The 7,628-nt window shown below is 44.2% G+C and overlaps 1 long non-coding RNA gene across 3 annotated transcripts in view; it reads right to left on the bottom strand.

The window, feature by feature from the left end:
- Window positions 1–201: 201 nt before the first annotated feature.
- LOC102149236 (uncharacterized) overlaps window positions 202–7,628 on the bottom strand; it is a 51,704-nt gene continuing 44,277 nt past the window's right edge. For all 3 annotated transcript variants that reach the window (XR_011431147.1, XR_011431146.1, XR_011431145.1), the window contains one exon: window positions 202–1,040. This is a non-coding gene — a long non-coding RNA (uncharacterized lncRNA). The remainder of the gene's footprint in view (window positions 1,041–7,628) is intronic.

The raw sequence follows: 7,628 nt of genomic DNA, 5'->3' as shown, positions 1-7,628 counted from the left end.
GACACACGGTCGGGAGGAAGATACAAACAGCATGTGTGGCCGAGGTGACAGACGTGCCACGGGAGCAAGGACGCCACTTGGTCTCATGATGTAAGAAGAAACTTTGACAAGAGCAGCGTCCTTCTTACTTCTTTTTCCTTTTTTTTTTTTTTAAATTTAAGCTTTATAGGCATATAATTGACACACAATAAACTACACATATTTAAAGTGTATTATTATGGTTTAATGAGTTCGACATACACAGACATCTGTGAAAATGTCAGCACAATAAAGATGGTGAACTTATTAATCGTCTCCAGAAGTTTCCTGTGCTCCTTTGCTCGCCTCCTGAGCAACCCCCGATCTGCTTTTCGTCACCGAGTATCAGTTATATTTGCATTTTCCAGAGTTTTCTACACAGGGAATCCATCATACAGTAAAAATTATTTTTCATCTGGCTTCTTTCACTCAGCATAATTCGTTTGAGGGTCAACAATGCTGTTTTGTGAATAAACAGTTCATCTGTTTTTATTGTTGAGTTGAATTCCATGATATGGGCAGACCACAACCTGCTTATCCATTCTTCTGTGGATGGACATTTGGCTGGTTCCAGATGCTGGCTGTTACAAGTGAAGCTGCAGTGCCCGGAGTTCATGAGCCAGCCCTCAGGCCCAATCGGGCAGGCCCTGCTCCAGCAGGTGCTGTGTGCAGGGACAGGAAGAAGTGTGGCAGCCACGTGTTCCCCAGGCTCAGTCCACGCCAGCCTGCCCATGAGATGTGGCACCAATTAATGTGGCACACGCTGTCTCTGTTCCACTTGGGGGCCAGGACTGAGTGAGTTGTCACTGAGTCCCTGAAATGGAGACCAGCGTGGAGCTCAGGGGTGGAAACAGAGGCCAAATGCATACAGCCTTCTGGAAGGTACACACCACTTCTGGGGACTGAATCAGCCTGCTCTTCTGCTGTGTTACCACGATAAGGAAATCAAGAGCTTCCCAAGAGATGGCGGGAGTGGAGTGACCCTGTGGTCAGCACTAGGACTTTTCTCATCTCTCCAGCTTCTGAAAGAAGAAACTTTGATGAAGGGACTGTGTACTTACTTGGCCCCCACCAAGCATTTTAAAGATTTGGCCTGAATGTCTTTACCCAGGGCAGGACTCTGCACTTTGCCACAGACCCCACTACTCTGTATTGCCTTAGACCTGGTTAGGCCTCATTCATTTCCAAGACCTGCCTGGCCCGTTTAGGCATTTGGAAGGTACTGATCCAATCCAAACCTTTCATTCCACAGACAAGAAAACAGGCCCAGAGGCATTAAGTGTCTGACTTAACCAAGTTCACTCAGCAAGTGGCTAGGTTGGAACCCAGGAGTTCCAAATTTTGTGCCACTAGTATTTTGCTGTATTTCTTGGTTGGGCATGAACGGAGGAATCGGGGAGTCTACAGTGCCCTGAAGTGGAAAGTAAAAGTGGTAGTGGCATGGGGAGCTGCCAAGCATCGGAGGAGGCAGAAAATTAAACAGCTGAGTGTAGACGAGACTGCTGTTGTGCTTGTGACGAAGCTCGAAGCTCGTCTAGACAGCACTCCAGACCCAGCCCCTCCCCTCGCCCTGCAGCTAAATAACCCGGAAATAGTCCAACAGACAACCTTTAAAAGACTGAGAAAGGCGGAAGGAGGAGGGTGGACTGGCTCGGGGGCTTAGCATGTGAAGAGAACCATACGATGCACTCCCCGGGTCTTTTTTTTTAAATCTCAGATACATGCAGCTCAGGAGCCCTGCACTTGGTGAAGCTGTTTTCATATCTTTCTGGAATGAAGGGGAAATAAAGACCCTCTCAGATGAAGAAAAATCAAGATAATTTGTTGCCTGCAGACCCACCCTAAAAGAATGACAAGGAAGCCTTCCAAACAGACGACACGATAACAGACGAAGGACTGGAACTTATAAAGGAAAGAACAAGGGATGGGTAAAAACAGGGGTAAATGTAATAAATGTCTTTGTCCCCATAAATTCTTAAATCGTATCTGATGGTTGGAGCAAGACTACAACAACATCAGCTGTGGGGCTGGAGACAATTATATTTAAAAAGTAGGGAAGGAAAAGGCCCAAGGTGGAAGTAAGATTTCAGAACTTTACCTGAAGAGGTGAAGGTCAGATGTCCGCAGGCTATAAGTTGTTCACGATACTATATTATCCAGAAAACTTTACAAAGCTCTTTGCTAAGAATGGCATAAATAAACAAGATGAAATCCTAACCATATGTCTAGGAATCCCACAGGAAGCCAAGAAAAGACAGACAGAGGACTGAGAAAAAGAGGAAACAAACAGAACACAAATACTAGAGGCTTAGACTAAAGTCCTACCACATCAATAATTACCTTAAGTGTAAATTGTCTAAATAAATCGATTGAAAGACAGAGACCAGCAGAGGGAATTTGAAAACTTGACCCAGCTATATGCTGCCTACAAAAAACTCATTTCAAACACAATGCATTGGATAGGTTGAAAATAGATGGAAAAAGACATATCATGCTAACATTAATTTTCAAAAAGCAGGAGTGGTTATATTAATATTAAGATCAGATAAAGGTGGGGCCGGCCCGGTGGCGCAGCAGTTAAGTGTACACGTTCTGCTTCAGCAGCCCAGGGTTCACTGGTTCAGATCCTGGGTGCGGACATGGCACCACTTGGCAAGCCATGCTGTGGTAGGTGTCCCACATATAAAGTAGAGGAAGATGGGCATGGATGTGAGCTCAGGGCCAGTCTTCCACAGCAAAAAGAGGAGGATTGGCAGCCGATGTTAGCTCAGGGCTAATCTTCCTCAAAAAAAAAAAAAAGATCAGATAAAGTAGACTTGAGAAGAAAGAACATTTCTAGGATCAAAGAGGGATATTACATAACAATAAAAGGATAAAACACCAAGAACATATAGAAACTCTAAACGTGTATGAACCAAACAACAGAGCTTCAAAATACACAATGTGAAAACTGGTCGAATCAAAAGAAGGAACAAACAAATCCATGGAAGTCATTAGGGACGTCAGCAGACCCCTAACAGAGTCTTAGAGAGAAAAGTAGCAAAGACGCAGGAGACCAGACAACACGACCCACAAAGCCTGGCCCCACAGGGCGTTCCACCCAACAATAGTAGAATGCACGTTCTGTTCAGAGCCTGGGGAAACCAAGACAGACCACACCCAAGGCTATTAAAAATACCTCACTCAGAGTACGCTTGAGACCATAATGGAATAAACTAGAAACCAATGAGAAAAAAAATAAGAAAAAAAAAATAGAAATATCTCTGACACTTGGAAATTTAGAAAAGCATGGTCCTAAATAATCCATGCATTAAAGAGGGATTCTTAAAATCAGTAAAAAAAAAATATATAAAACTGAATTAAAGTGAAAATAAAGTGTATCAACATATGTGGGACACAGTGAGAGCAGTACAGAGAGGAAAAAATATAGCACTAAAGCTTATATTAGAAAGGAGGAAAGGTCTCAAATTATTAATCTAGAAAACTAAAAACTGAAAAAAGAAGAACAAAATAGACCCAAGGCAAGCAAAAGGAAGGAAATAATAAAAATAAGAGCAGAAATCAATGAAATTAAAAACAGGAAAACAATAGAGAAATTCAGCTTTGGTTTAAAAGCTGATTCTTTAAAAAACATCATTAAAATTGGTAAACTTCTAGGGCCAGCCCCCATGGCCCAGTGGTCGAGTTTGGCATGCTCCGCTTCAGCGGCCTGGGGTTCAGTTCCTGAGTGGACCTACATCACTCGTCTATCAGTGGCCGTGCTGTGATGGCAGCTCACATACAAAATTGAGGAAGATTGGCAACAGATGTTAGCTCAGGATCAACCTTCCTCAGCAAAAAAAAAACCGAAATAAAATACGTAAACTTCTAGCCAGCCTGACAAGATAAAAGGGAGAAGGCACTAATGCCCAAGACCAGAAGTGAGATGAGGAACGTCAGCACAGACCCTGCACCGTGAAAGGATAAGAAGGGAATACTGCAAACAACTTTACGCTAACGAATTGGACAACTTTTAAAAAATGGACCAATTCCTCAAAACCCACAAACTACCAAAACTCACACAAGATGAAAAAGATAACCAGAATAATCCAATAACCATTAAAGAAATTGAAGTTCCCCACAAAGAAACCCACAGGCTCGGATGGCTTCACTGGAGAATTTTAGCAAACATTTAAAGAAGAATTAACGCAAATATTACATACTTCTAGAAAACAGCAGAGGAGGGAACACTGTTCAACTCATTTTATGAGGCCAGTATTATCTTAATAATGAAACCAAAGACAGTGCAAAAAACTACAGACCAATATCACTCATAAACTTAGATATAAATCCTCAACAAAATATTAGCAAACCAAATCCGACAACGTAAAGAAAGAATTATACACCATGACAAAGTGGGATTCACAGTGATTATAATGATTATGAAGGGCTAGTTCAGCATCTGAAAATCAGTCATTGTAATCCAACACATCAACAGGCTAAAGAAGAAAATTTATATGACCATCTCAACAGACGCAGAAAAAGCATTTGGCTAAATCTATTACCTATTCATGATAAAAGCCCTCAGCTGGCTGGGAGTAGAGGGGAACTCTCTCAATGTGATAAATCTGATAAAGCATATCTACGAAAGACCTACAGCTAACAGCACACTCAAGGGAAAGACTAGAGGTTTTCCCTAAAGACAGGAACAGGGCAAGGCTGTCCGCTATCACCACTCTTATTCAACATAGTTCTGGAGTTCTACCCATTGCAACAAGGCAAGAAAAATAAAAAGAAGGCTTATGGGTTGGAAAGGAAGAAATAAAACTCTCCCTATTTGCAGACAGCGTGATTATCTATGTAGAAAATTCCAAAGAATCTACAAAAAGAAGGCTTCTGGAACTAATTGTTGAGTTCGGCAAAGTGACAGACACAAGATCAATACATGAAAGTAATCGTATTTCTATATACTAACAATGAACATGTGGAAACTGAAGTGATCAGCAGAATACCCTTTACAATCGCTCCAAAGACAATTAAGCACTTAGGTATAAGCTTAAGAAAACAAACACAGAGTTTGTATGCTGAAAATTACAGAATGTTTATGAAGTAAGGCAGACACGTACTGTGTTTATGGATTGGGAGACAGAACATGGATGTCAGTTTTCCCCAAACTGACCTATAGGTGTAATGCAATTTCCTATCAAATTCTCCACAAATATTAGGAAGCGTAGATAAGCTTATTCTAAAACTGATATGAAAAGGCATAAGCCCTACGATAGCTAAACAAATTTGACTGAGACGAATAAAGTGGGATGAGAACTTAGATATTTACATAGTTTCAAGACACCTCCCCAAGAAAATACTTGTTAGTTACAAAGGGGAAAAGGACAGGCCTGGCACACACCCCCTTAATCAAGTGGTCATCTTCAGTAACGGGACAAACGGAAACAGTGCGCTGCCCGAGAGGGCGCAGTGAGAAGAATGCACACGCCTAAACGTGCGTCACTCCTGTGGACCAGAAGCACAGCCCGAATCGAATCCTGGAGAAGCAGTGGACGCACCCAAATCGAAAAACAGCTAGCACGTAACTGACCTGAGCTCCTCACAAGTGTCAGAGGGCCCGAAGGACGGGGACCACGCATGTTCCCAATGGAACACCAATGAGAACAGCAACCGGCACAAACGTGAGTCTGACCCTGATCCTTTGCTGCAAACGGCGTTATTGAGACAGGACTTGAACGGAGTCTGATGATCAGAGGGCAGCGATGCATCAGTGTGAATTCCCGATTCATACGTCGTTCTGCGTAATGTCAGAAAACTTCCCTGTTTGTAGGAAAGAGACGCTAAAGTGCTCAGGCTGCTGAGGTGTCGGCTTGGCAGCTTATCTTCAGGTGGTTCAGGGAGAACATTTGTATTCTGTTCTAACTTGTCTGTAAGTTTGTGGCTGTTTAAAAATCAAAAGATATTTTGAGAAAGCCACCTGTCTAAATAATGACATGTCTTACATCAAATATGACGCAGTCCTTGGGATGAGAACATGGAAGGATGTTGGTATAGAGAGACGGTCACAAAACCAAAGATGAAAAATCAAGCTACCAAACCATCTGTGTGGAATGATCCTGTTTTCATTCAAAACTTCTCTTTGCTTGTGTGTGTGCCGAAAGAAAACCGCAGAGAACGGTGCTGAAATGTTAATGGTGATGCTCTCCAACTGTTAGGATTATGGGTAGTGGTTAGTTTACTCTTTTCTACTTATCTGTATTCTCCAACTTTTCATAATGCACAAGTTATGTGACTAATTTATTATCTTTTTTAAACACGCAATCTTACTTATGGAAAATAAATTTTCAGATCCATAGAATAGCATGAATGAAAATTGTTTTGGTGGGGTAAGAAAAAAAATCTGTGCTTAAAAGTTTTTAAGGGTGGGTTTGTTGAGTTGGACTAAATGTTCATCCATTTTTTCTTATACAACGAGACAGTATGATTTATTTTTGCTTCCTTTATTTCCTTTACTATCTTTAGTTAATGACGCCCTGCAGTTTTTCAGACGTGTTGTGGGGTCTCTTTGGGCCTTCTCTGGTTGACACCAGGGCCTCGAACACGGCAGGTGGTTGTGGGGAGCCGCTCGCAGTCCCCGTGGGGTAACCTTGGCACCTGCACCCGCCAGTCTTCACCCTCCATTTTCTGTCTCAGATGCAGGCTGTGTGACTAACGCGAGATTTTACACTTGGGGGCACTTGTAAAAACAAGCCGAGCTGCTGCCGATCGTGGCTGTGAGGGATGCAAGCTGCAAACCGTGCGCGACTAACAAGAACTGGAGGGTCCAGGGCCAGCCCCAGGCCCGCACCTGGTTGACGGCCTGAACTGGAAGGTGACGGGCTCAGAGCTGCTGTTCACTGGGGTGCCACGTGCCAGCATCACTAATGGATAAGCTGGACACATTCCCAGGAGCTGAGCGGGTCCCCAGGGTGCAGAGAGCAGACCTGGACTCAGAATGAGTGCAGCAGTCGGAAGACACGAGGAAGGCAGCCCACGGTGGGATCAGGGCCCTCGTGCACAGGGAGACAGCCGAGCGTCAGGAGACACGAGGAAGGCAGCCCACGGTGGGATCAGGGCCCTCGTGCACAGGGAGACAGCCTGGCATCAGGAACGTTGCATTTGGTCACTTGCAGCTGTGCAGCTAGTGCCCCTCCCTCACGCCCAGAGAGAATTAACAGCATGCAGTTCAGAAACCGGCACATCTTATGTGTATCTTTCTGTGGAACTGCGTCTCTCGACTCACCCGTCCTGTTTGCTGAGGCGTGCTGCGGCCCGGGCCATTAGGGACGTGCACTTAGCAGAGATGCACAGTCCCCCTCATCCAGGGCGGCATTTTGCTTTCTGTGCTTCTTTTTCGGAGCTGAGGAGCCCTTTTCCTGGTGTGTGCTGCCCCGCAAATGCCATTTCTGCAGTGGAGCTGGATTCCATTCTCCGACCCTCCAGTTAGACACTGGGGCTTGATGTCTCCGGGCCGGATTGTGGTTCTCAGGAAAAGAAGGCCACTTGGCCTCTGGAGAGCAAGCTCCTGCTAGTGGGGAGCAGGCCCACTGCTGCCTGTTCTGTGCAAAGGGCGCACAGCCAGCAGG

Source organism: Equus caballus, chromosome 23, assembly GCF_041296265.1.
Source record: "Equus caballus isolate H_3958 breed thoroughbred chromosome 23, TB-T2T, whole genome shotgun sequence".
Taxonomy (NCBI): Eukaryota; Metazoa; Chordata; class Mammalia; order Perissodactyla; family Equidae; genus Equus; species Equus caballus.
This window is presented reverse-complemented; position numbering and strand designations above follow the sequence as displayed.